Source organism: Chiloscyllium plagiosum, unplaced genomic scaffold (genome assembly GCF_037043375.1).
Source record: "Chiloscyllium plagiosum isolate Xiang-an unplaced genomic scaffold, Cpla_swu_hap1 HiC_scaffold_14, whole genome shotgun sequence".
In the NCBI taxonomy this organism is placed as follows: domain Eukaryota; kingdom Metazoa; phylum Chordata; class Chondrichthyes; order Orectolobiformes; family Hemiscylliidae; genus Chiloscyllium; species Chiloscyllium plagiosum.
In genome coordinates, this window is record NW_028270152.1 from 35,746,888 (window position 1) to 35,761,689 (window position 14,802).

The 14,802-nt window shown below is 42.4% G+C and overlaps 1 protein-coding gene across 4 annotated transcripts in view; it reads right to left on the bottom strand.

Moving 5' to 3' along the window:
- The window catches only part of chdh (choline dehydrogenase), an 86,785-nt gene that overhangs the window by 53,489 nt on the left and 18,494 nt on the right, over positions 1–14,802 (bottom strand). Inside the window, exons 1-2 of one of the 4 annotated variants that reach the window (XM_087994297.1) lie at positions 5,758–6,129; positions 3,703–3,829 (exon numbers count right to left, since the gene is read on the bottom strand). The exons of 1 other annotated variant lie outside the window; for it this stretch is intronic. The gene's annotated coding sequence lies outside the window, so the exon portion shown is untranslated. Of the gene's footprint in view, positions 1–3,702; positions 3,830–5,757; positions 6,130–14,802 lie in introns of those variants that run through there. 2 more of the 4 variants (XM_043708073.2, XM_043708071.2) reach the window with 2 other exon arrangements.

Sequence of the window (14,802 nt, forward strand, 5' to 3'; positions counted from 1 at the left end):
CTGGTCCACTTATAGACATGTATAATCACTCACATAGTCAGGGCTGCCTCCCACCTTCGTTGAGAGAAGCAAATATTTCTCTCATTCATAAAAAAGAAAAGGCCCCAGAAGATTGCTCATCATATAGACCAATATCCTTGCCAAATGTAGATTTTAAAATCCTTTCTAAAATGTTAGCATTAAGATTGAAGAGGATATATCATATATCATAAAAGAGGACTAGATGGAGTTTATCAAGGGCCGTAGATCATCTAACAACATTAGAAAATGGGTCTTAAATATGATACAAGCCTGTCAACAGGAAAGAATACCGAGGATAGTTATCTCCTTGGATGCAGGGAAGGCATTTGACCGGGTTGAATGGTCATATCTTTTTTACACACTGGAAAGGTTTGGTGTTGGAGAGGTATTTTCTAAATGTATCTCAATATTATATAATGACCCCAAAGCAGCTGTGATTACCAATGGTTTAGGTTCGGATAGCTTCAGCGTGGGTAGGGGCTGTCATCAGGGATGTCCTCTCTCACCCTTATTATTCACGCTAATAATTGAACCACTAGTGGAAGCTATACGAACCGACTCTAACATAGTGGCTCCGAGGGTTGGTTCGGATAAACATAAAATCCCTCTCTATGCAGATGATGTCCTCCTTTTCTTAAGTAATCTTTTGATATCCGTGCCCCGCTTAATTCAAGTAATTAGTCTATTTAGTATGTTCTCAGGATTTAAAATCAATTTTACGAAATTGGAGGCCATGCCATTGGGTGGTCTCACTAGTATATCTAATTTATCGGACGGATCTTGCTTTCCCTTTCGGTGCTCACTGGAGGGTTTTCTATACTTGGGCATTTTTATCACCTCAGTATTTGGTCAGCTGTATAAAGCCAATTTTGTGCACCTACAAGAGAAAATAAGGCAGGATCTTCAATGCTGGGGAGATCTCCCAATATCCTGGTTAGGCAGAGTAGCTTGAGTTAAAATGAATATTCTGTCTTGTCTCTTATAGTCAATGAGAATGCTCCCTTTGATGTTGCTGAGACTGGTGTTACGTAAACTACACGGCTGGCCTGGTTCCTTTATTTGGAATCATAGATGGCCCCTTATCAAATTAGAAAAGCTGCAGCTTCCACAAGCAAGGGGAGGACTGGATTTTCCAGACTTTAGGAGATAAAAGTTGCTCTCTCTTTTATGCTGTGTAGCTGATTGGATCTCTTGTAACCCACAATCAATTTGGTTAGACATTGAGACCTCCCAAGCAAAGTGTCACTTCATTACAGATTACATTACAGTGTGGAAACAGGCCCTTCGGCCCAACAAGTGCACACCGACCCACCGAAGCACAACCCACCCATACCCCTACATTTACCCCTTACCTAACGCTACGGGCAATTTAGCATGGCCAATTCACCTGGCCTGCACATCTTTGGATTGTGGGAGGAAACCGGAGCACCCGGAGGAAACCCACGCAGACACAGGGAGAATGTGCAAACTCCACACAGACAGTCGCCAGAGGCGGGAATTGAACCCGGGTCTCAGGCGCTGTGAGGCAGCAGTCCTAACCACTGTGCCACCGTGCCGCCCACATCAATCTTTTATTTTTAGATGAGAGCTATTATGGACTATTGTATAAATCTTATTGTATTAAACACAATTAAAGCCTGGAGGATAATGCGGCAAGATGAGGGTAACTTACAAAAAACCTCCTTATACTCCTACAGTGGGAGCATGGGGTTTTCAGCCAGGGCTGACAGATGCTACATTAAAACCTGGAGGTCCAGAGGTGTCTCTTGCTTAAGGGACCTGTTCAATGGGGAGCTTATGATGTCTTTTGAACAGCCACCCCAGAAGTTTGGACTGCCTAATGGAGACCTTTTTCGGTATTCCCAAATACGAGATTATGTACAGAAGGAGACCACATTATCAGACAGTCCCTACAAATCGGATAGGGAGAGAAGAGTGGTATGAATTGATGTTAATCCATTTTGAGTACATACTTAATTATTTAATTATTACGTTATTTCTTACTAGTAATGTAAGATATCTTATTTTATGCTTTGGTTTGTTTGTAGGATGGATTAGTAGTTAGCTAAGTTTTTTTTCTCTTTTTTTTCTTTTGTTGTGTTTTGGTTATCATTTATTTCTTTTTTATATATATTTAATTGTATATTAGTGTTTATACTCATTTGTATTACTTTGTAATTTTGTAAAAAATGTTACAAAAGTTTTTTTTTCTTTCAATAAAAAATACCTATAAAAAATTATTTTAAATCTAACTTTGAAGAGTTTCTGGCACAATGGGTCAGGAAGCCATTTTATGGTCAAAGTTTGCCCTCCTTGCTAAGAAGCCATTTTGTAAAACAATTGTATCTGATATGCGAGCTTTGCAAAGTTACCTTATGAACTCTTCAATTAGCTCAGACTGGTACCTCTTTATGATCGGAACTTCTCACCTGCAGACGCCTAACTCAGCTAGATTTGTTTTTCCCACCTGATGAATGGCTCAGGGGCTGTAGGCAAAAGTGAGGACTGCAGATGCTGGAAACCAGAGTTTAGATTAGAGTGGTGCTGGAAAAGCACAGTAGGTCAGGCAGCATCCGAGGAGCAGGAAAATCGATGTTTCGGGCAAAAGCCCTTCATCAGGAATAGAGGCAGGGAGCCTCCAGGGTGGAGAGATAAATGGGGGAGGAGCTGGGGAGAAGGTAGCAAAGAATACAATAGGTGAATGAGGGTAGGGATGGAGGTGATAGGTCAGAGAGGAGGGATGGGGAAGGCAGCAAAGAGTACAATAGGTGAAGAGCTTCAGGGCAGAGAAGATGACCTGGGGGTTGCAGTGAGAGAGAGACTCACTGAGATTCTTGTGGAGACAGGAGGAGAACTTCGTTAAGGTAGGCATCCTTGCAAGAGGATTCGCAGTCAGGTTAAAATCAACTAGGCAAACGTGAGGACTGCAGATACTGGAAACCAGCGTTTAGATTAGAGTGGTGTTGGAAAAGCACAGCAGGTTAGGCAGCATGCAAGGAGCAGGAAAATCGACGTTTCGGGCAAAAGCCCTTCATCAGGAATAGAGGCAGGGAGCCTCCAGGGTGGAGAGATAAATGGAGGAGTGGGGGCTGGGGAGAAAGGAGTGATCAGTCAAGCGCACGGAGCAACTAACTTCTCTTCCTTATGAATTATTGTCTTTCACTGTTATCCTGTCTAACTAAGAACATGCAGTGTTTTTGAATAAAGGACACCACTTTGTGACAGTACAGTAAAGTAGCCTGCTGGGGCTCTTGAAGAGCTGACATCCTACTCTCCTGGGTTATTAGAATCTAGTTAGTTTAGCTTATAGGTATCAGTGTTATGTTGTAACAGTTATGATATTGGTAAATAAAGGAGATGACTAAAATTAAATTAAACTGTCTGTAAGAGGTTTTTTACAGACTACCAAAGAGAATGATCTCCGGGACAAATCAACAGTGGCTTACAGATTAAGTCCACGAAGGATTCTCTGGGCTGTCTCAAATCTGTACTTTAACACTCCTCCCTTCCATTCCTCTGACTGACCCTTCCTTCCATGTACCAACCGGATCCCATCGACCAAGCAGGCCATACCTTCTACCTACGCACACCTATCACTACCTCACCACTCCGCCCTTCTTTCCACACAAAACCTTCATCCCAACCCTCTCTCCCCGCCCCCTTACCAGTACATCCTCTTACCCCCACCTCCAGTCCTGAAGAAGGGTTACACCCAAAACGTTGACTTCTCCACTTCCTGATGCTGCCTTGCTTGCTGAGCTCTTCCAGTCTCCTGCGTGTCTTTGTAGAGTTTGAGACAGATTCAAGTCTGGAGAGTATAGATACTAATTTAAACAGAACGACATTCAGGATTATGCACAAAAGGCAGGAAAATGGCACTGAATCAGAACGATCATTCAGAGAGCTAGGGTAAGGACACGATGGGCTCAACAACTTCTTTTTGCACTTTAACAATTCTATGATTCACAGATCAAATTTTCCACTCCCTTTAGCAGATAAATATGGAAAAATTGGAAAACCCAGCAAAAAAGAGGTTTTTGATTTTCCCCTTAAAGTTGAAACGGTGAGTTCTGAATCTCACTAATGTGTAGCAACTATCTAAATTCCATGCATTTGCCTCTCATTATTATGTCATCACACCTTTTTTTAAACAAATTCGTGGAACATGGGTATCGCAGACCAGGCAGCATTTATTGCCCACCCCTATGTGCCCAGAGGACAGTTAAGAGTCAACCACATTGCTGTGGGTTTGGATTCACATGGGCCAGACCAGGTAAGGATGACAGGTTCCTTACCTAAAGAACATCAGTGAACCAGATGGGTTTTACCTAACAATCGACATCATTAGACTCTAAATTGCATAATTTTATTGAATTCAAATATTACCAATTGCCATAGCAGGATTTGAACCCAGGTCCCCAGAACATTACCTGGGTCTCTGGATTAACAGTCCAGTGATAATACCACTGGACCATCATCCACCCCTATCAACCTCCTCATTTCTACAAAAGTCTCAATTCTTCCATCCTTCCCCAAGAAATTAGATGGTGCCTATTTCTGACATAAATATTAAAGTGATTAAAGAGCAACGTCAGCACACTGTACATATCTCTAGGACTTAATACAATTCCACATTCTTCATTATTTCTCTCCATGATCCATCAACATCATCACCTTTTGTCACCAAATCTGTATCACCAAACCACCAGCCACACCACATCATCATGGCTGCATTTGCACCCTTCGTTCGTATTCATACCAGGGAAGTGAGCATCGCTGGCTGGCCAGTATTTATTGCCCATTCCTAGTTGCCTTCTCGAATTGCTGTACTGCATGTGCTATAGGGAGACTCAATGCCATTAGGAAGAGAATTCCAGGATTTTCACCCAGTGACAGCAATTTTCACACCAACTCTTTGGAGGGGAGGAACACTTACATCTTGCATGCTTCTGCCAGGTCATTGTATATACATGGACACACATGCATCTTACACATTTACACAGAATACATCTTATGGTTCTTATCTTAAATTCTTTGTGCAAAATGGAGGCTGTCAAGCTCTCTGCTTTGAACTGCTTTTTATCCCAAAGGGACACAGAAGCAGCTTGTTACAATTCAGAGCACCGAACAGAATGGTGGATTTGTTGTTGTACGGCAACATGTTACGTCCACATCACACCTCCAGTACCTGCTAGCAGCTTACACAGTAAATACACACTGCATGGATTTCAAGCATTTGAACTTGTCTGAAATTCAAAGCAAACCAGTCCTTCGTGGAGTCAAGAAGGGCTATGAACAAACTCTGGGGTGGGGGACTCCACAGTCAGTCAGCTGAGGGGGTTTATCATGGTCAGTCAGGCACTTGGTCCTGCCACAGTCCTGTGAAATGTGTCCTTAGTGTCCAGGGACTCGGACACAGTCAGTCCAGCAGGTCAAACACAGGGATTACAGGTATGTCAGTCAGGGCCATGTGGAGACATCCCTTCAGGTGCTAGGCCTTGCTCAGTCAGTCTTGCCAAGTTAGTCTGGGGTAGGGTAGACCATGGTAAGTCCTGGGATTTTGGGTATTCATGAGCAGGGTGGGTATTCCATAGTCCTGGGAAAAGTGAGAAGCAGCACTGGACTGGGGTTCATTGAGGGAATGATCATCATGAAAGTGGCAATTCAAGGTAGATAGAACATAGAACATAGCAGAAAATAGAAAGCTGCAAGGTGAGAAAGGTTTGCATAAGTTACCTTCATTCTGGTCTCTTTATGAGGAGATGTATAGCCAACAGGGCATAGCAATTTGTTGAAAATGTGTTGCTGGAAAAGCGCAGCAGGTCAGGCAGCATCCAAGGCGCAGGAGAATCGACGTTTCGGGCATGAGCCCTTCTTCAGGAATGAGGAGAGTGTGCCCAGCAGGCTAAGATAAAAGGTAGGGAGGAGGGACTTGGGGGAGGGGCGTTGGAAATGCAATAGGTGGAAGGAGGTTAAGGTGAGGGTGATAGACCTGAGTGGGGATGGGGACGGAGAGGTCAGGAAGAAGATTGCAGGTTAGGAAGGTGATGCTGAGTTTGAGGGTTGGGACTGAGACAAGGTGGGGGGAGGGGAAATGAGGAAACTGGAGAAATCTGAGTTCATCCCTTGTGGTTGGAGGGTTCCTAGGCGGAAGATGAGGCGCTCTTCCTCCAGCCGTTGTGTTGCTATGGTCTGGCAATGGAACAGTCCAAGGACCTGCATGTCCTTGGTGGAGTGGGAGGGGGAGTTGAAGTGTTGAGCCACGGGTGGTTGTTGGTTGGTCCGGGTGTCCCAGAGGTGTTCTCTGAAACGTTCCGCAATTAGACGGCCTGTCTCCCCAATATAGAGGAGGCCACATCGGGTGCAGCGGATGCAGTAAATGATGTGTGTGGAGGTGCAGGTGAATTTGTGACGGATATGGAAGGATCCCTTGGGGCTTTGGAGGGAAGTAAGGGGGGAGGTGTGGGCGCAAGTTTTGCATTTCTTGCGGTTGCAGGGGAAGGTGCCAGGACTGGAGGTTGGGTTGGTGGGGAGTGTGGACCTGACGAGGGAATCATGGACGGAGTGGTCTTTTCGGAACACTGATAGAGGAGGGGAGGGAAATATATCCCTGGTGGTGGGGTCCTTTTGGTGGTGGCGGAAATGACGACGGACGACGGGCATAGCAATTTGTAAAGCCATGAGTTCAGGGGGTGAAATGGGGACATTAACATTTAAGTAATGGGGATGAATGGAAATGGAGGAGGATAAAAGGTCAACAGGGACCAAGGGATAACAACACAAAAGGGAACATGAGGACAGAGAGATCATTCTGAAAGTCAATTATAAGGACACAGCTGAAACTTTGCTATCTTCTTACCAAATACTATGACAAAATTGTTACCACCTCATACTGAGTAAGTTACCATTTTCTCTTTGGAGGCAGAGTATATTTATTTGAATGTGAGGGTCTGCTAGGGGAGTTGTACTTATAATGCCACCTAACTGGTATTAAATCAATTTTATAGAAAAGTAATTTATCTTGCAAAAATGAACATAAAAAATATTATGGCCTCAAGCAATCCTGACTATAACATACCCTGCATGAAATGGGCCCTTGGAGGATTCCTTATGGCCTTGTTGGAAATTGACAACAGCAGCAAAAAAGACAGCAATTACAACATCGTTACCAAAGCCTTTGAGAACAGCAACCTTCAGTATCCACCCACCATACAGTCTCCAGAGGCAGGAACCACAGGAAGAAAATTCCCTCAAGTAAATGGAGGAGAATAAACACACCCCAAATCTAACGGCCATCCTGTCATTTTTTGCAGGTCTCAGAGTGAAGTGGTGAATTACTTGCCACAGAATTCACAGTCTCTGACCTGATCTTATATCCAATTCAAATCTGTTCAAGTTGTTGATAACACCATTGATTGTCAAAAGGCAGTCATTACCTTTCTGTCGTTGGTGATGACAATTGCCTGGCACTTAGGTGGTGCAAATCTTACTTGCCATTTAATCAACCCAAGCCTGAATGTTATCCAGACTTCTATTTGGATACAGACAGCTTAGGGTTTGACAAGTTACAAATGATTTTGAATATAATGCAGTCATCAGCAAACATTCCTAACTCATGATGAAGGGTAGGTGGTAAAAATTGAAAAGATGTTGCAGGCCATAGCACTTAAATCCTGTTAATTAACGGCTCGCCATGTTCACAAACACATTCAATTTTTTTAACAACTGATACTTGATTATTTGTTGCAATATAATTCCGCAAAGGAAGGGAATTTAAACAATCGCTCACCTCTTACACATTACCTTTGGCAATAAGCATGGAATTGCAAGAAATTTAACCAACATCCAGATGATCTTTCAGTAGTATTTATTTTAAATTTTTAAAAAATCTTTAAAATACACTAACTGGATCTACATACAAAGGGTATTTACAACAGTTCCAAAATATGTACTCTTTTAGAATTAATATGGCGCAGACAGGGATCTGGAATTATTTGCAGTTGGGGTTATCTAAAGGACAGCAGTGGTCCGACGAAAGAAGCTACATCACCAGATACAGCCATGGGGGTGGAGATAGTGGCCTGAGTCAGTGCTGAGTTCGAGATTAAGTGAAATGCCTGAAGAAGATGAATGATTTGTGTCACATTTTCTCCCTGTTCCCTCACGGGGCCACCACTCCTCACTCTTAATTCTGCCAATGCACACATCTCTCATCAAGGCACACCACACAAAGATGTTATTCAACCTATCATGTTTGCACCAGCTGAATAAACGAGACATCCATTCTAATCCCACTTACTGGCAGCTTAGTTTGGGCCTTGCAGTTTATAGTGCTTCAGGTACAGATCCAAGTTCCTTTAAAAAGAGCATGGGATTTCCACCTCAACCGCCAGTAGAAACCACTTTCCATAAGCAAATACAGCTACCTGACCATTACACTTCGTTTTCTGTCAATTTTGGATCCAACCCACCCCCAGCCTTGTATCCCTTGATTTTTAACTTTTCAGCTGAGTATATGTAATGGAACAAGTGAATGCAGCTTTAGCTTCTTCAAATGGAATTCTTTTTCTCACTGTTAAAATATTGATAGCAATCCTGTTTTTTCCTCTCTATTAGAAAAGCTGGAAGTCTTTGCTTTGTCATTCATATCAAGGTTCCTTAGCACCTGGTACTTATCCACAACAAAAACCTTCTTGTTTTCTAACTCTTCCACAAGAAATCCCACATTCTTTACTGCTTGTCTTCTATTTTTAACAGCAAACTATATTCAGAAACTGATGCTTATGAGCTAAATGCCACAAGTATTTACATTTTTTTTATATATATGTAGAAACAGCACCTCAACATCAAATACAGAGCAGAAAATTCAAATAATTTCCTCTCCAATTCAAAGCAGGTTAGTCTGTCTTTTACATACATTTTGATGTACCTTTCTTAAAATGAGATTCATACCTGATTGCTTGTTTTGTAAGTGTAAATTGACTTGTGAGGAGAGGGTTGGCCCTACAATTCTCAAACAGAACTCAGGACTGAAATCAAGACATAGCTCTTCATTCAGAGGGCAATGGATCTTTGGGGTCCTCTACTCAAGACAGTCGTGAATAAAGTCATAGAGATGTACAGCATGGAAACAGACCCTTTGGTCCAACCCATCCATGCCGACCAGATATCCCAACTCAATCTAGTCCCACCTGCGAGCACCCGGCCCACAGCCCTCCAAACCCTTCCTATTCATATACCCATCCAAATGCCTCTTAAATGTTGCAATTGTACCAGCCTCAACCACATCCTCTAGCAGCTCATTCCATACACGTACCACCCTCTACGTGAAAACATTGCCCCTGAGGTCTCTTTTACATCTTTCCCCTCTCACTCTAAACCTATGCCCTCCAGTTCTGGACTCCCCAACTCCAGGAAAAAGACTTTGTCTATTTATCATATCCATGCCCCTCATAATTTTGAAAAAAACTCTAAGGTCTCCCCTCAGCCTCTGACGCTCCAGGGAAAACAGCCCCAGCCTATTCAGCCTCTCCCTATCACTCAAATCCTCCAACCCTGGCAACATCCTTGTAAACCTTTCCTGAACCCTTTCAAGTTTCACAACATCTTTCCGATAGGAAGGAGACCAGGATTGCACGAAATATTCCAACAGTGGACTAACCAATGTCCTGTACAGTCGCAACATGACCTCCCAACTCCTGTACTCAATACTCTGACCAATAAAGGAAAGCATACCAAATGCCTTCTTCACTATCCTATCTACCTGCGACTCCACTTTCAAGTAGCTATGAACCTGCACTCCAAGGTCTCTTTGTTCAGCAACACTCCCTAAGACCTTACCATTAAGTGTGTAAGTCCTGCTACAATTTGTTTCCCCAAAATGCAGCACCTCACATTTATCTGAATTAAACTCCATCTGCCACTTCTCAGGCCATTGGCCCATCTGGTCCACATCCTGTTGTAATCTGAGGTAACCCTCTTCGCTGTCCACTACACCTCCAATTTTGGTGTCATCTGCAAACTTACTAACTGTACCTCTTATGCTCGCATCCAAATCATTTATGTAAATGACAAAAAGTAGAGGGCCCAGCACCGATCCTTCTGGCACCCCACTGGTCACAGGCCTCCAGTCTGAAAAACAACCCTCCACCACCATCCTCTGTCTTCTACCTTTGAGCCAGTTCTGTATCCAAATGGCTAGTTCTCCCTGTATTCCATTAGTCTCCCATGGGGAATCTTGTCGAATGCCTTACTGAAGTCCAGAGATCACATCTACCGCTCTGCCCTCATCAATCTTCTTTGTTACTTCTTCAAAAAACTCAATTAAGTTTGTGAGACATGATTTCCCACGCACAAAGCCATGTTGACTATCCCGAATCAGTCCTTGCCTTTCCAAATACATGTACATCTTGTCCCTCAGGGTTCCCTCCAACAACATGCCCACCACCGACGTCAGGCTCACCGGTCTGTAGTTCCTTGGCTTGTCTTTACCACCCTTCTTAAACAGTGACACCACGTTTGCCAACCTCCAGTTTTCCGGCACCTCACCTGTGACTATTGATGATACAAATATCTCAGCAAAAAGCCCAGCAATCACTTCTCTAGCTTCCCACAGAGTTCTCAGGTACACCTGATCAGGTCCTGGGGATTTATCCACTTTTAACCGTTTCAAGACATCCAGCATTTCCTCCTCTGTAATATGGGCATTTTGCAAGATGTCACCATCTATTTCCCCACAGTCTATATCTTTCATATCCTTTTCCACAGTAAATATTGATGCAAAATATTCATTTGGTAACTCCCCCAGTTTCTGTGACTCCACACAAAGGCCGCCTTGCTGATCTTTGGGAGGCCCTATTCTCTCCCTAGTTACCCTTTTGTCCTTAATATATTTGTAAAAACCCTTTGGATTCTCCTTAATTCTATTTGCTAAAGCTATCTCATGTCCCCGTTTTGCCCTCCTGATTTCCCTCCTACTTTCTTCATACTCTTCTAAGGATTCACTCGATCTATCCTGTCTATACCTGACATATGCTTCCTTCTTTTTCTTAACCAAACCCTCAATTTCTTTAGTCATCCAGCATTCCCTATACCTACCAGCCTTCCCTTTCACCCTGACAGGAATATACTTTCTCTGGATTCTTGTTGTCTCATTTCTGAACGCTTCCCATTTTCCTGTCATACCTTTACCTGCGAACATCTGTCTCCAATCAGCTTTCGAAAGTTCTTGCCTAATACCGTCAAAATTGGCCTTTCGCCGATTTAGAACTTCAACTTTTAGATCTGGTCTATCCTTTTCCATCACCATTTTAAAACGAATAGAATTATGGTCGCTGACTCCAAAATGCTCCCCCACTGACACCTTAGTCACCTGCTCTGCCTTATTTTCCAAGTGTAGTCAAGTTTTGCACCTTCTCTAGTAGGTACATCCACATACTGAATCAGAAAATTGTCTTGTACACACTTTACAAATTCCTCTCCATCTAAACCTTTAACACTACGGCAGTCCCAGTTGATTTTTGGAAAGTTAAAATCCCCTACCATAACTACCCTGTTATTCTTACAGATAGCTGAGATCGCCTTACAAGTTTGTTTCTCAATTTCCCTCTGACTATTGGGGGGGGGGGTCTATAATACAATCCCAATAAGGTGATCATCCCTTTCTTATTTCTCAGTTCCACCCAATACCTTCCCTGGATGTATTTCCAGGAATATCCTCCCTCAGCACTGCTGTAATGCTATCCCTTATCAAAAATGCCACTCCCCCTTCTCTCTTGCCTCCCTTTCTATCCTTCCTGTAGCATTTGTATCCTGGAACATTAAGCTGCCACTGCTGCCCATCCCTGAGCCACGTTTCTGTAATTGCTATGATATCCCAGTCCCATGTTCCTAACCATGCCCTGAGTTCATCTGCCTTCCCTGTTAGGCCCCTTGCATTGAAATAAATGCAGTTTAATTTATTAGTCCTACCTTGTCCCTGCCTGCCCTGACTGTTTGACTCACTTCTGTTCTCAGCTTTACCTGTCTCAGATCAATCTCTTTCCTCACTATCTCCCTGGGTCCCACCCCCCCACCTTACTAGTTTAAATCCTCCCAACCAGTTCTAGCAATTTTCCCTGCCAGTATATTAGCTCCCTTCCAATTTAAGTGCAATCTGTCCTTCTTGTGCAGGTCACTTCAACCCCAAAAGAGATTCCAATGATCCAAAATTGTGAATCCTTCTCCCATACACCAGCTCCTCAGCTATGCATTCATCTGCTCTATCTTCCTATTCCTGCCCTCACTAGCTTTAGCACTGGGAGTAATCCAGATATTACTACCCTTGGGGACCTCCTTTTTAAATTTCTGCCTGACTCTCTGTAATCTCCCTTCAGAGTCTCAACCTCTTCCCTTCCAATGTCGTTGGTTCCAATGTGGACAATGACCTCCTGCTGGCCCCTCTCTCCCGTGAGAACATTCTGCACCCTCTCTGAGACATCCTTGATCCTGGCACCAGGGAAACAACACACCATTCTGCTTTTTCTCTGCTGGTCACAGAAATGTCTGTCTGTACCTCAGACTACAGAATCTCCTAACACAATTGATCTCTTGGAAGCCGATGTACCCCTCGTTGCATTAGAGCCAGTATCAATACCAGAAACTTGGCAGTTCGTGCTACGTTCCCCTGAGAATCCATCACCCCCTACATTTTCCAAAATAGCATACCTGTTTGAAATGTGTATATCCACAAAAGACTCCTGCACCAGCTGCCTACTTCTCTTACCCCTCCTGGAGTTAACCCATCTATGTGACTGTACCTGAGACTTTCCCCTCTTCTTATAACTGCCATCCATCACATACTGTTGCTGTTGCAAATTCCTCATCGCTTCTATCTGTCTCTCCAACCGATCCACTCGATCTGATACGATTCGCATCCAACTTCATTTATGGCAGATATAATCCGCAGTAACCCTTAAACTCTCTTTAAACTCCCACATCTGACAAGAAGTACATATCACTGCAAACGCCACTTTTGCTCCTTCACAATCTACAGACCCAGAAAATAACACTGCCTTATTCCTCTACAAACACTGCCCCAGGTTAAATTAATAGCTATGACTTATATTTTAAGTTTAATCAAGAGACTTATCTCCAAAAAAATATAATCAAGAAAGAATCCACTATACTCTCTACTGTAGCCTTTCTCTTGGACAGACTTAAAACAACAATTAACATCTGATTCTGTGCTGTGAAATTCGCCCAACAGTTCCTCCAAGATTCAGTGAATAGTGAATTTCACTGTTTGTTAATTTTCCCAGATGCACTCTGATGTCCAGTGATACATGAATTCAAACAGCAAAGACGGTAACTGTGCAGGTTCTCTCTCATGCTCAATTATTCTATTTTTTCAATATGGAAGTCAACAGAATTTTGGATACCAGAGTGCAAAAGATGGATTTCAGGTAGAAGATCAGTCCTAACTATATTGAATGAAAGTGCAGGTTTGAAAGAGCAACTGGCCAACTCCTGCTCATATTTAGCATGAAAAGAGATTGAGCAGAATGGCCTATACTCTATAGAAAAATTGAGAAATGTTCCTAGTGAACCAGATAAGGTTTTCAGAAAGGATTTGACAAAATAGATTGCAAGACTGTTTCTCTTGACTGGAGAGTCCAGAACCGGGAAGCTCAGAATTAGAATGAGGAATTTCCTACTGAGATATGGAGATATTTCTTCAATGGGAGGGCTGTGAATTTTAAGAAATTTCCACATGAGAGCTGTGGATGCTCAGTCACTCAGTAAACTTAGGATTAAGATCAATCATTTTTGGTTTTTAAGGGAATCAAAGACTATATGGATCAGGCAGGGGAAACTGAGGTCAATGATCAGCCATGATTTTACTAAATTACAAAACAGGCTTGAGAACTCACATGGCTGACTACCATTCTTAATTCTTCTGTTTTATCTGATATGCTGGGATTTCATTTTTGCCTATCAATTATCCAATCCTTGCTTGGCTTCAGTTTATAAGAGACCATGCAAAATCTTATTTCCTGTAACAGTTGCATGTAACAGCTACAAGTAACAGCATTCCACTTGAAGTTTTGTCTATTCGATCTCTGCTTCAGCTTGAAATAAACAGGACTATGATTCCATATTGTTTTAGACAGCAATAGTTGGTTTCTGTGCAGGTGCTTAGTCCTGGTTACATAAAATGTGACATGCCAGTGCATCATGTACAAGTAACATTGTTGCAGAATGTCTGTTTTTACAATGAAATTGTTTTTTACATCAAATAATTTCCCTTCTTCATAGGAGTTAAGAGGGATAAAAGTATTTTGCTGTTTCATTAGCAATTATTAGAGTATTTCGATAATCTGAAGTTTGTGAACAAATTGAGAGTAATTAACTCTAATACATATGAAGCGACAAATTTATTTTCAAGTGTTGCTTTAACTTTCAGCAAATTAAAGTAATTTGATTCACTGTCTGAGCTAATACAAGTATGGTTAGTACACAATGCTTGCAGTCACCTGTGAGAAAGGAAGGGGAGGGATAGAACAATTGAAAGGGGAAGGAAGTTTGAAACATGACCTCAAATGAATAGGAAAATTGAAAAGGTGTTTTATAGGCAGTTCCTCTGCAATGGCCCATTTTCCATTTTCACTGAAAGCTATTTCCTTCATTTTACTATTTCTGCATCTCATTTGACACTGAATTCACCCACTCAAATTTACAATACTTGTTCAGAAACAAATGGTTCATTTCAGATTATTTCAACCTGATGGAATAAAAAAATCA